Here is a 14,845-nt window from a genome sequence, read left to right on the forward strand (position 1 = left end):
TTCCCCACTGAAAGTCCTCAGATGGCACCCCAGGGTCAGCTAGTGTTCTATCTGGGGATGTTTCCAAAGTTACAAGCAATTATAGCACTGAGACTGATGTGGACAGAGGACGTGTCTTCAGATCTTCAAGACCTTCAAAGTATTCATCAACCTGTTGAAAGGATGCAGCTATGGTAGACTTCTGGAGCCACAGAAACTTGGGGCTCTCTACCCATGAATGGCAGATAAGTGGCCCACACAGACCTCAGACTCCAGCTGTCAAACTCCAGGGTTATTCTTAGTTGATGAAAACTACTCCTGGCAACCAGATGGGGTTACTGTTCCCTACACTCTTCACTGCTCGGGCAGAGCCTCTCATTGCCTTCACCTTTGAGCTTGTCAGTGATTTCCTTTCCCACTCACATACATCATATACATGTATGAAAACATGACAAACCCAGTATCAACTATAATAATATATGCTAATAAACCATTTACAATTTTTAAATATCAATACAAAAAAAGATCTCCACATATCAGGATGATAATTACTTATTTCTGTTTGCATAATGCCTTGAATTTTATAAGGAATTAATAGTTAGCTTTAAATATCAAATTTGCCAGCCTAGAGTCATCTCAGAGGAGAAGCCTCAGTTGAGGAATTGTCTAGATAAAATTGACCTGAGGAGCTGTCAGTGAGGAACAATTTTGATTATTAATTAATGCCAGAGGGCCAAGCCCATTGTGGGTGGCACCATCTCTAGGCAAGTAGTCCTGAGCCATATGAGAAAGCTAGTTAAGCATCAGACTCTGAGTGAGCCAAAGAGCCAGTCAGCAAGTAGTTCCCACATCAGGTCCCTGCTTAAGTTTCTGCCCTGACCCTTGATGACAGATTGTGACCTGGAAGTGTAAGGCAAGCCAGTGCTTTGTTCCCTGTGTTACTTTTGGTCAGACTGTTCTCTTACACCAACAGAACGAAACTAGAACACAAGGCTGTGTAATACATTCCAAAGATTTAACTTTAGGAATTGTGTAGAATAGAGTTACTGTCCTGGGCAGAACCAGCAAGAAAGCACAAGATTTTACTTCCTTTTCACCACACCCACAAGCTGTGCTCCTTTTGTTTATGTTCCTTTTCCTTATGTTATGTTGTTTAACTCTGTGAAGCTGTGTTACTGTGCCTGTCTAAAACACCTAATGGTCTAATAAAGAACTGGCCAATAGCAAGGCAGGAGAAAGACTAGGTGGGGCTGGCAGGCAGAGAGTATACACACATACATACATACATACACATACACACACACATATATGCCTCTGTGAGTGATTTATTTGGGAGCTGGGTGGCAGGCCCCTCAAAAGAGCAAAAACAACAACACAAACTACCTACAGTCTGTGCCCTCTAACACTTAGGTGGCCTAGGCCAAGTTTTTCCCCCAGTCTGACTCCAAAGCTCTTACTTAACCTGCTGGACAAGACTGTTAATCTTCAAACCTAGCAAGCAGATTACAGTGCAGGAAATACAGGGTTAGCCCTGCCTAGAACAGTACTGTGACCTGACATATGAGCTATTGTTTTAAAAGCCCTTCATGTGCCAGGTGGCAGTGGCGCACGCCTTTAATCCCAGCATTTGGGAGGAAGAGGCAGGTGGATCTCTGTGAGTTCGAGGCCAGCCTGGGCTACAGAGTGAAATCCAGGAAATGTACCAAAACAACACAGAGAAATCCTGGCTCAACAAACCAAAAAAGAAGAAGAAGAAAGAAGAAGAAGAAGAAGAAAGAAGAAGAAGAAGAAAGAAGAAGAAGAAGAAGAAGAAAGAAGAAGAAGAAGAAAGAAGAAGAAGAAGAAAGAAGAAGAAGAAGAAGAAAGAAGAAGAAGAAGAAAGAAGAAGAAGAAGAAGAAAGAAGAAAAAGAAAGAAGAAGAAGAAGAAGAAAGAAGAAGTTGTTTGCTTTAGTTTGGCTTTTGGGTTTTTTTTTTTTTTTTGATGGGGGGAGGAGGAGTGGGGACAGGGTCTCACTATGTAACAGTGTCTGGCCTAACACTCACTATGTTGACCAGGCTGCTCTTGAACACACAGAGCTATATCTACCTCAGCCTCTCAAGTGCTGGGATTAAAAGCATGCACTACCATGCCAGGCTAGGAGTTCACATTTGACATTCAGTTTGATAATCTCCTCCAAGATGCAACCAGAGATGGCCAAGTTTCCGGCCAGAGGCCAGTGGCACCAAGGGTCCTCTAAGGAGAAGACTGCCCCTTGGGACCTGGCCTTGCCCCTACCTGCTTCTTCTCTGCAGATTGTTAGAAAATGGATGTTACTTAACCCAAACCCTGGCAGCCCAGGCTGGACAGAGGGTGAGCCTAGCCATCTTCTCTCACTCTGTAGGGCTCTCCTGCTTCGGACAGGCTCCTCCCACCCATCCCTCACTTTCATCTCCCTGGTCCCAGAGCTGATCTCTGCTGATCTGCCCTTATGTACCCTGCTAGCCCAGGCTCTGGGGCCAGGTGGCCTCAGGATAAGCTATGCCATGCTTACCTCATTAGAGGTGAGGACACATCATATTCCCTGAAGGAACATTCCTAATTCTCAAGGACTAGTTTCCCTGAGGAGCCAGGTAGAGGCTAAACCGTCTCCTTCTCAAAGCTGCCACATGGAACTGCCTTCTGCTGGGTGCCTGGCAGCACCCCTAGTCACCTCTCCAAAGCTGTATCTAATGTACACATAGAGAGAGGGGTGTGTGAATAAAATTATAATAGCAATACTAATAATTCAAGAAAAGGCCAGCATATAATATCTACGAGAAGTGCCATGAAGAGTGGGCCTCTCCTAAGCAGGACACATTGGATTAAAATGGAATCTTCTTCCCACTCATGTGTAAGTCCTGCAAATGTACTTGATATCACTGCTCTAGACATCAAATGGTGAATAAGCAATCCAAGCTTTTAAGCTACAAAGAGAATTTCAAGTTTCTATTAAGCAGAGAAGGCAGAATACAGAGAGGGGCTAGTATGAGATGCAGATTTCTTAGATCTGTCTAGGTCCTCGAGGACTATGACATACACTGAGACTACAAGAGGCTCAGCCACTGTCAATGCTTACAACTGGAAATGGCTGACCCCCAGATTCCAGGGGGTTGAGGAGGGCCCCTCAACAGGGAAACCATGACTATTTTCACCCAGTGGTGCAAGCAAGGCCCTGCTAGGTGATTTAACATCCTGACACATATCCTAAACCACAGATAAATAGGAAAGAGGAAAGTCAACTTTTTTGGTAGTGTTGGTGTGATCAAACCTGGGGCTTTGGGCATCCCCTTGTATGCTGGCAAGCACTCTACCACTGAACTATATTTCCAGCCAACTTTTGCAGGGATTAAGCCTTACAATAAGAGCCCAATTCTCTGGTTGACATTTCTTTAGGAATGACATTTAACCCTAGTCAGTACATGTTTGTGTTTTATTTTACTTTTTAATTTTTAGAAGTGTCTTATGACTTTTTCCCCTTACTCACTACTGATGTCCTTCTCAAAAAACAGCCTGTAGTGGGACAGATCCTTGCTATGCAATTCTGGGATTCCTGGTTTATGTCATTATGTCTGCCTTGATAAATATTTTCTTTAACTGTAAATGTATGAGTTATTTATATGTAGCATTCATCATTATGCCTAGATACACGTAAGACAAATTGTAAGTGTATCTCTTGATGGGCCTCACATGGCCCATCTACTCAGGTCAGGAAGCAAGAAACTTCCACCTTCCAGAAGGCTTGTACATGCCCTTCTCAGTCCATTACTATTCTCCCACCCAAAAGCAGCCATTTTCTGACTTCTGTCACCACAGATTTGCTTTTGGCATCCATGGTCAGTTTACATTAATAGTCTTAAGTCCTAATTTGTGAAGCTCCATCCATGTTACCAAGAATTTATCTTACCCTTTCTAGCATGCATATTGGAGTGGCTTTTATTTGTCCACTCCCAAGTTGTCTGGATTCCTGGTGTGCATGTACACAGAATATGCTGGATGTCCCAGTTGGCTGACACTTTACAAGGTCAAACCTTAACCACGGGAGTGAGTTAATGGGTGAGCCTCTTATATGATTCTCTTTCCTTCAGACTGTGATAACTGTTGTGAAATATTAGTTTAAGGTATGTTACATTTTTATATGATGTAGAATATTTGTTTAATGATGCAAAGATGTGCTGCATTCTTTTATGTTGCATTTGTTTAACTCTGTAAAGCTGTGTTACTTTGCCTGCCTTAAACACCTGATTGGTTTACTAAATAGATGAATGGCCAATAGCTAGGCAGGAGAAAGGATAGGCAAGGCTGGCAGGCAGACAGAATAAATATGAGAAATCTTGGAAGAGGATTGAGGAGTGTAGTGGATATCTGTTCTATCTGTGACGTTGAAGCACAGCCCCTAGAAAAATAGCAGGTAACTTTCCTACATATCTATGACCTTGAAGTACCTACCCCTGGGGCATGGCCTCAGGCCTACCCTTAAGACCTGAGCCACACTATACCTCCTTCTTCTCTCCCTCTTGGGCTTGGATGCTGGGACAGACTCAAGTGGAAGATCAGTCTGGGACTGTACCTCAGCCTTCTAGGACCCTACAATAAATCTCCTATTCTGCAGTGAGTTTTCCTTCCTAATAAATTCCTTTACTCTTTAAGCAGACTCTGTGGATTTCTCATTATAGAGGAGCAAGAATAGGAGAAGAGAAGGACTCCAGGGGTCAGCCACCCAGCAAAAAAACAAGCCACAGAGTAAGAAGTAAATAAAGGTATATAGAAAGGTAAAAGCCCAAAGGCAAAAGATGGGATAATTTAAGAAAAGCTGACTAGAAACAAGCCAAGCTAAGGCTGGGCATTCATAAGTAAGAATAAGTCTCCATGTATTTATTTGGGAGCTAGATGGCGCCCCCCTCAAAAAAAAAACCCTTATAGATACCTCCACAGCCAAGGAGCTGTTTCATAGGGCCATACTCACTGGATACAGAACTCCCTCCCCTCCTAATTTGCCTCACAACAGTCTCCCTGTGGCCATGTTCTAGGATGATACCTAAGTGATTGCTCTAAGCAGTATGCTGAAAGCAGCCATTTATAGGCATTGCCTTTGTGTACCACAAAGAAAGATCCAAAGCAAAGGTCAGTTATCCCTGTGAGTTGCTCACCCTCTGCCATTCAGCAGCCCAGAAGATCTAACTTGCAGTTCTCAGCCTATAGGTCACAACTCCTCTGGGTCAAAAGGACCCTTTCATGGGGGTCGCCTAGCCACCCAAAAACACATATTTACATTATGATTCATAACAGTAGCAAAATTACAGTCTTAAAGTAGCAATGAAAATATTCTTATGGTTGAGGATCTCCACACCATGAGGAACTGTATTAAAGGGCCGCAGCATTAGGAAGATTGAGAACCACTGGTCTAAGAGAAGCCTTTAAAGGAAGGCATGGGGAGGAAACAAGAGTGGGAACCTGGCAAAGTCACAGGTGGCTACAGACCCTTCTGATCTACCATTGTGTTATTCTCAGAACTGGTGGCTGAGCAAGTAGAGGCCCTAGCCAGAGCTGGGAACACAACTGGCATCTGGATTCAGATGCATCCAGTTTGTAGAAGAGTTCCTAGAAGTGTGTAGATGATGTATAGCTGAGACAGGCTTTTCCTGCTGAGATAAATGTCATGGGCAAAACAGACCAAAGAGCAAAGACCAGGGCTGTCTTCTCCATCCCTGAGGCAGCCCAGCCCAGCCAATCTAGCTGTCTTAGGAAACAATAAATCCTCATCATCTACAAGGGTACCACAGGGACCCAAAAGAAAATTTCTCCAGGAAATCCCTGGAAAATCCTTTGTGCCAGGAAGGTCTGCCAAAGAAAGCACTATCTCCCAGGAAAAGAACAATTTCACAGTTCTGATAACTTACCTTCCAACCAACTCTCCAGATACATGGTTTCTGGCTTTGTCCATCTTGTCTATAGATTGTAACACTGTTACAGAGAAGGCAGGGTGAGGATGAGAGTTTTTCTCTCCTCACTTCTTGTCCAAACTATAAATAAACTCATTTCCTTCTACCAATTCCTGTCTCATGGTTTTTTGGTAAGACAAACATGAACTTCAGATTCTGCTAACAACCCTACACGATGATGTGAAGGTGGGAAAGCCAGACTGAAGGGGATTTATTTAGTAGCTGGCTTCGCACAGCATCCCTCTAATTGGCTCTCATGACCTTATCCCCCGGAAGTGCACCAATGATTCAATTACTGGGTGACTTTCAGCAAAGCTGTTCACCTCACGGCAACAGGGAAACAAGAGGAGCTTGTGGCTTTGGGTCTGAAATACTATCCATGGAGCAAGTGTAAACACAGAATTCTAAACCTCACTCTTCTCTTTCCAGTGGGCATGGCTTTTTTGTTATTGCTGTGGGGTTTTTCCCCATGTTATTTTCTATTTGGGGGTTTATTTGGTTGGTTGGGTTATTTTGTCTTTTGAGACAGGTCTGTCTTTGCAGCCCAGGCTGGCTTCAATCTCACTTTCCTAGGTAGCTTCAGCTGTCAACATGACATAGCCAAGAGTTCTCTGAGAGTCTCCATTGGTCAGAATGGCACGTCTGTGATGCATTTTCTTAATTGCTAATTGATTTAGAAGGGCCCAGCAGTGCCAGTACTTGAGGTAGTGCCAGCCCAAGGCAGGTGGGCCTGGGCTCTATAAAAAAGCTAGTTAAGCAAGCCAGTGGGAACAAGCCAATAAGCAATGTTCCCTGTGGTTTGTTCCAGTTCCTGCTTGAGCTCCTGCCTCAACTTCCCTCGATGATGGACTGTGTGACCTGGAAGTGTACCAGATGAACCCTTCCCTCCCCAAGTTGCTTTTGCTCGTTGTGTTTACCATAGCAACAGAAAGCAAACTAAAGCACTCAACACTTCTGCCTCATCCTTGCAGGTGCTGAGATTGAAGGTGTGTGGTCCACCACACGTGGTGCTTTGAAGATGGTTTTTGCCTTCAGATGTAAACACAAAGTGGCCCTTTGCAGTTAGCCTCGAATGAGGCTAGGGAGCATCTTGATTATTGCTGCTTTTCCAAATGTACAGGGCCCATGATGCAGAGTTTGCCCTGGTAAGGCTAAACTTCAACGCTTTGTTGGTTTTCATAAAAACAATAGGAAGGTACTGAGGGTTTGAGTACGGCTGTGGCATGATCAGTGGACCTCAGACATTCTGCTGTATCCTTCAACTTGTCTAAATCCCTGCTCACCAAGATTCTGCCTGTCTTCACTGGACATTGAAATCCAAGTTCACTATTGCTATAATGTCTGTGCCTGAGAGGATGGCCATTGAGGACCTCGGGCTACCTCTCTCAGGCTTCTTGCCTATTTTCAGACCCTATGTCTCAGCTGGTCTCCTATCCTCTGCCTTTGCCTATGGCCTTTTCCACCAGGAGAAGTGTTAAAAGCCCAGGGATACAAGCCAGCCCAAAGGAGCCAGAGGGTCAACACAAGGGAAGTATGCAGGGTATAAAAGACCAGGAGATGTGGGGCCTGTGGCAAATGTGAGTGTGCCAGTCACTATTCAGTAGACCTGATCTTGATCATTGCCAAGCAGGCAACTTGCCCCAGTGTTATCTGATCCTGTTATTTTCAATGTTCTGAGTTTCCACATGTGGGCAACCAATGCAGAATGTTTCAAAACACTGTAGGTCACAGAGTGTGAATGCTGGATTGAGCCTTCTGATCCCACTTGGTAGCTTCTACTCTGATTCCAGGGAGACCTGCCTCTCTCTCTGCTTGCTCTCCACCCTGCTGCCAAAGGTATTCTAATGCTGAGCCCCAGCAAGGAATTAGCCTGCAGTTCTACTGTACTCTAAGAACATCATCTGTTAATCACCTACTGAATACTGCTCAGCTTTAGTAACCACATTTATCTGTAACCAGCCTCATTTAGAGACCAGATCCAGATGGATCTCTCACAAAATATACATTCCCATGTACTTACAAGCAGGGGCTCCATCTGAACCCGTGGCTTTGACTCTACCTACAAAGGCTGAGAAAGAAATCATTTTCAAACCAAAGGGCCATGAGGCTCCTCTTCTTCGCATTTCTTCAGGAGCAGTGAGCAAGAGACAACATAAATGGGGAGTATGTTCAGAATGTATTCAGGAACAGCGCCTTCTGAGCGGAGAACAGTAAGACCCAGAGTATCATGTCCTGGGGTAGTTCACCAGCATCAGGAACCATGTTTGGAGCAGCCTAGGTGGTAGCTTTCTTTACATGTCAGGCAGCAAGGAAAAGCAATTTATTTTCATAACCAGGACTAGAGAGGAGCCCAGGGGCAGAGTACTTGCTTAGCATGGATGAGGTATTAGGTTCCAACCTTGACACCATGGGGAGAAAACAGGATATTTTCACAACCAACTCCAGAAAAGAACCAAAAGACAAATTACAGAGCATACATATAGAACACACATTTAGAAACAAACTCATGCCTGATTGAAAAGAAAAATAAAAAGGAAAGGACATGACTGGTCCAGAGGCAGGGAGTCCAGAGAGAACTGAGCTGGGCCATGTGAGGAGAGAGAGCAGATGAGAGAAGGGGAGAGGAGCTGTCAACCAGGAGGGGCAGCCTGGGCCAAGAGAGTGAAGGGTAGACCAAAAAAAGAAAAGGACCAGCGTTGCAAAATGACTGGATTATATAAGGAAGGACAGCTGGGGGAGGGCAGCCCAGCCCAATAATTGGGCTAGAGAGTTTAGGTTAGGGAGTAGGGTAGAGACCAAGGGATCCAGGAAGAACCTGGCAGCCAGCAGCTGCTTTGCTGTTAATGGTACCTCGGTTAGCCGGTTAGCCGTTTGTTCCTGGTTTGAGAAGTAACAATGGCGGTGCACTCCTGTACATGTCCACATGTGCCCCTGCCCACACTTGTAAACTCCAGCTACCCTTAGCCAATAAACCCTTCCCTTCCCTCCCGCGTTTTCAACACATGCATTGATAGTTCAGGCACAGAACTTATTTCTGCTCAACATTAATAGCACCAGAGGAACTTTTAACCCAAAATTACACCTCTTTCCAAAGGAGTTTAACTCTGGACCCAGCAAAAGCCCCAGGCTCTGTGACCATGTGCAAAGCCTCAGGAGCTGCCTAGGGGGATTAACGGAAGTAATCTTTCCAGGATAGTGGCTTTTGTGGGCCCCAGGACTGGTCTCCAAGCCTGGAACAAGTTCATCAGGCCTGTTGAGTCAGTGTGACTCAAGGCTTGGGAGAGGAAGCAGGTAAATTGTTAGCCCGCCTCCCATTGCTCTTAGAGGTCAAGCAGGATATGTCTTCAGAGTGTCTCCCAAGGCCTCAGGCCTTGAATTCCTGAATGCAAATTCCCTGTGCTTGCTGCCTGACTAAAAAGCACCTGGGCCGGCCTGAGCAGTTTGAGAAATGGCTTCAGAAGCCCCCTCCCTCCCCAACAACAAACCCTGCCTCCCCAGCGCTAACACCTGTGGGCCACCATTACTCATTCCTGCCCACCCTGGAAAAGCTCCCTGTTGAAATGTAAATACATCGTCCAATTAACACCTATTAACACATCAGCACCGATGCCTTTTTCTAGCTTTGGTGACAAAATAGCCTAAGAACAGAAAGTCCAGTCCTGAAAGGGATGGTAAATAGGTTTAGGTAAAGGAAGAGGCTTGAAAGCAGCTACAGTGATTCTCTTCCAGATAACAGAGGGCTTGATCCTCACAGTAACCTGGGTGAGTCTTCAGAAAAGGCACCTGGGCTTGCAGAAGCTAATTGACTTTCCCAAAGCTAATCAATGCATCAGTTCACTTTAAAAACACTTCTGGGACCTCTGCTCCACTTAGGCAGTAAGTTCTTTGTCCAGGATACAGAGGCTAAAGAGGTGGTCAAGACATCATCCCTACTTTCAAGGCACCGAATCTACCCCCAGTTACCCTCAGGAAGCAGTGACAATGGCGAGCAAAGACCTCAGTGTGAGAACTTGTAGGTGGGGATGTCTTGCTGCAGCAGCTGAGGCTTGAGGAGAGACATTCTCCACGTGGTCTCCTCACCTTGCTGATAAGCTTCATCTGCCTCCACACTGGTTCTCCCAGCCAGTGGTTACATGAGAACTGAGAACGTGCTCTAAGATACTAGCACCCCCCTGCTCCCAAGCTCTAACTCAGGTCAGCCAGGCTTCCAAGCACTGAAGGAGGCCGGGACATGATTGAAGTTCAGATTCTGCTACATTGAAAACAAACTGTTAGTTCCTTATTGGCGTGAGCTAATTCAAAAGAAAGGTGAGGAAAAACTGTGTGCCGCACTTTTTTTTTGTAGACATTATCTCATTTTGTCCCCCAGCAGCCCAAAGCAGTAGGTACCAATAACACCGCAGGTTGACAGACTGAGGAAAAGAAGCCTTGGAGAGCGCCAACTTGGCAGAGACTGGGATTCTAACCCAGGCCTGGGCAGTGTGGTTGACCATGCTGTTGTTTCTGGCTTGTTATGAGTCGGCCTTCTGTAACCTTTGCCTCTCGGCGACTCATTCCATCCACTCAGTCACCCATTAAGCACCATTACATTGAAGATACTATTCTTGAATAGGCTTCTAAGTTAGACAAGCCAAGGACATTATCTTCCAGAACTTTCCAGAACATAAATTTGCCAGTGTTAAAAACTAAGAGGTCACACTGCCCAACCTCTTCATCTTATCTATAAGGAAGCAGAATCCTGGCAAGGACAAGGGAGAGGTGAGGGCCTGAACCAGGCTGTCAAGCTTTGTTGGCTCAGAAGCATATGTCATCTCCTGACTTGATGGCTCTCAGAACCCCAGAGCTCAGGCAGGAGGATTGCCACAAGTTCCAGTTCAGTCAGGACCTATAATAGTGAGTTCCAGGCCAGCTTGGGATATAGAGTGAAATCCTGTCTCAAGGGTAGCAGAGAGGAAGAAGGAATAGAAGGACATGGGAAAGGAAAGAGAAAAGAAAAGAGGACCAAAACTAAGGAGAACATAAGGGGAGAGGAGGCAGGCACGGAGGGCAAAATCCAAAGCATAGACAGTGAAGTTGTCATTAAAGAAGAACATTCTGTGCTGACATCAGCAGGCAGCCTTCCTCGGGGAGAACAACACTGAGTCCAGCATTGCAGGACAAGGAGGATGAGATGGACAGGGCAGAACACAGTAGAGGGAGGGAAATACTCTAAACACAAAGTGAAGGCAGAGGAAGGGCTTGCCCAGTGCTGCCACGTTCAGGCCATAGAGTTAAAGTGAGGGGCTTCTCTCGTGGAGCTCACAGGGGTCGGGAGCATGGAAAAGTAACGACCAGTAAATGCAAGCTCAGGCAGTGGTAGGTGGCATGATAATAATTAACAGTGAAATGGCTGTGCTGGGAGACACTACCTAACAAGGGGGTTAGAAGGACGCCCTCTGGGGGGTGATTTTTTTCTACCATAACCCAAACGATGATAGATATGGATAAATGACGGGGAAAGTGGTTACTGAGACCATAATCAGGGACATTTGTTCTGGTTTATCTGCTTTCCTCTAAACCCAGATAAAGGACAAGTAGGGCAACATTTGCCCTATTTTCTGATTTGTTCAAGATACAGTGGGGTCCAGAAAAGAAGAAAAAGATTACATGGGGTGGGGCCTAGTCTGGCAGAGTAGGTACTATCTAACAGCACACTTGGCCCTAGCATTCAGGCCTCTCCCTGAACCTAAATTCTGCAGGAGTCACCTACTATTCCCCAGCTTCTCTGGCTCTGTTGGTTGCAAAGACTTGGCAGCCAGTGCCCAGCCACAGAAACTGCACAAGGCCTGAGCTCTGCCTAAAACTCACACTCTTGCTCTACAGCCGGGGCTTGAGCCCCAGGCTGAAAAATGGCTCATTAAATTTCAGTAACTTGCCAGGTGGTGGTGGCTGCCCACCTTTAATCCCAAGCAGAGGCAGGTGGATCTCTGTGAATTTGAGGCCAGCCTGGTCCACAGAGTGAGTTGCAGAACAACCAAAGCTACACAGAGAAACCCTGTCTCAAGCCCCCCCCCCAAAAAAAAAATTCAATAATTTCCCCTCACCAGCTGCAGCAGTCAGGAGAGCAGGCCCTGTACCTTACCTGGGTAGCACAGTAGAGCTGACCCTATTGACCAGGGCCCAGGTGAGCCAGCTCTGAGAACATGAGCATGAGAGATCTGGCCCCGCCCCTCATCTGCCATATAGTGGCTTGGGCCAGGGACACACCCCCACCCCCCATCCCCAACCCCGCTGCCCCTTGCAGCCTGTGGCAGGTGGGAGAGCTGTCCCTGTGGTGGTGTAGATGTGGGTGAGCCAGCCCCAAGAGAAAGCAGGAGAACTGACCCTACCGCTTGATGTCTGCTGCACAGGTGAGCTAACAACAGGATCTCCAAGAGGAGTCCCAGTGAGGGCCCGGTATTGATGGTGTAGCAGAAACCAGAGGCCTTGAACCAGACCAATGACTTTTTGCAATGAACACATGCAAGAAAAGATATGTGGATAAAAGGGTACACTGTGTCACACTACAGCTTCTGTGATGACTTTTTTTCTTTTATTGGGGAGGGGAGGGGGTTGCAAGGGCAGAGAGCAGATACAAAGGGACAGGGAGAAGAATGGGATCAGGATTCGTGATATGAAATCCGTAAAGAATCAATCAATAAAACGTTCAAAAACTTTTCCAGTAACGAGCCTTGTACAGATCACACCTGAAATCCCAGCACACCGGAGATTGAGTCAGGAGGCTCTCAAGTTCAAGGACAGCCTAGACTACAGAATGAGACCCTGTTTTCAAAACCTTTTTCCAGTGACTCTTCCTTTTAGTACTCCCTTTATTACCTAACCTCTAACTATAGTAACTTCACCTATGGAAATAACTTAGATCCAAAACTGCTTTATGGCAAAACCATCAAGTTGCCTCCTGTGCCAGCAGCCCCTCTCTGTGGCTTTCTCTTCCTTGAGGATGCTATTTTCCCCTGGTTTTGTGTTCTGTACTCTGGTCTCTATATTCACCTCATCTCCTTCTCTGGAGGAAATAATAATAAAAGCTCACTAATATGAAGGCTGAAGCAGCTAGTGGGGATGATAATAGATGCCTATAACCCTAGTAATGAGAGGTTGAGACAAAAAGATGAATTCAGGACCAGTCTGAGCTACATGTCAAGGCCTTGTCCCAAAAGAAGCAAACAAAAGATGCCAAGTGATTAATGAGGTTTGTGGAGCATTTGTGTACTGATTGGGGGCGAGTTTTAAGTCTTAGCGATAGGGAAGAAGGTCTGTTTGGTTTGCTGGTTTAGGGGTGTAGCAGGAATCTGAACAGGTCTTATTAATAAGAACAAACCTGAGGCCAGTTATTGGGGTGAATGCTGGAAGATCAGAGAGACAGAACAAGCCACAGCCACCTCACCTCGCCAGTTCCTCAGCTGGTCTTGCTTCCTCAGACTGGATGCCTCTGTGTCCTCATCCATATGATCCTCAGCTGAACTGTGCTGCTCCAAAGCCTGAATGCTTAACCAGCCAAATGCTTAACTAGCCAACTGCTTCTAGTTTCTGGTCTTCCCACCTTATATATCTTTCTACTTTTGCCGTCACTCCCTGGGATTAAAGGCTGGATTTCTGGGATTAAAGGCAAGTGTCACCATGCCTGGCTGTTTCCAATGTGGCCTTGAACTCAGAGATCCAGAGGTATTTCTGTCTCTGAAATGCTAGGATTAAAGGCGTGTGCTACCACTGCATAGCCTCATGTTTAATATTGTGCCGTCCTGTTCTCTGACCCCAGGTAAGTTTATTTCAGGGAACATACAATATTTCGGGGAACACACAATATTTCAGGGAACACAATACCACTACATAGGGGGAAGGTGAAATGAGGAGGATGAGACAAGGTCTTGCTCAGTTGCTGAAGCTGGTCTTGGACTCTGCCTCTTAAGTACTGGTATTGTAGATGTATACCACAACACCTGTTCGGGTCCACATTGTTTTGTTTGGTTTTGAGACAGATTTACTGTGTAGCCCAATTCACAATCCTCATTTCTTACCCTCCCGAATAATGGCATTATAAGCAAGCATCACCGTGCCCATCCCCACTCCCCACTTTCTTAAATTAGGTACTTTGGGTGCTGCAGAAATGGCTCAGTGGTTAAGAATACTGACTACTCTTCCAGAGGACCCACATGGTGGATTACAACCATTGGTAATTCCAGTTCTAGGGAATCCAACACCTTCTACTGGCCTCCACACATGTGGTGGCTAACAACCATCTGTAACTCCAGCTCCAGAGGATCTGCCCCCCTCTTATGGCATCCATGTGGTGCACAGACATACATGTGGGCAAAACACCCAGACACAAATAATAATAATAATAATAATAATAATAATAATAATAATAATTTACAAAATAAATTAGGTACTTTGGAATGGGGCATGAAGCTCATGGTAGAATACTTACCTAGTCTAAGTGAAGCACTGGCTTCTGTCCTCTGTGTGACAAAACTAGAATCCAATCCAGTCCAATCCCATTGAGGACTTTGCTGCATCCCTAAACAATGTTAGCTGCCTACTGGGTGAGGTAGTACACCTGTGAGCCCAGCTACTCAGAAAGCCAAGGCAAGAGGCTCAGGAGACTCAGGCTAGCCTAAGTAACATAGTAAGACCCTGTCAAAAACTGTGTTTTGTAGTGGGTAGCCATTCCAGCTTTGACCTGGAAGTTCCAACCCCCATTGAGGCTTCAGTAATGGTCACGCCTACAAGGCAGGGCTGAAAGAGGACACTGAAGACCCGGATCCAGATGCGGGGGCTCTCTTGGTTCCTGGACCCTGGACGCTGGAGGTAGACCGAGCAGAGTTCTCCAGAGAACACCGCTGGGCTGCACTACACCTTTCCTAGACCCTG

Source organism: Onychomys torridus, chromosome X, assembly GCF_903995425.1.
Source record: "Onychomys torridus chromosome X, mOncTor1.1, whole genome shotgun sequence".
In the NCBI taxonomy this organism is placed as follows: domain Eukaryota; kingdom Metazoa; phylum Chordata; class Mammalia; order Rodentia; family Cricetidae; genus Onychomys; species Onychomys torridus.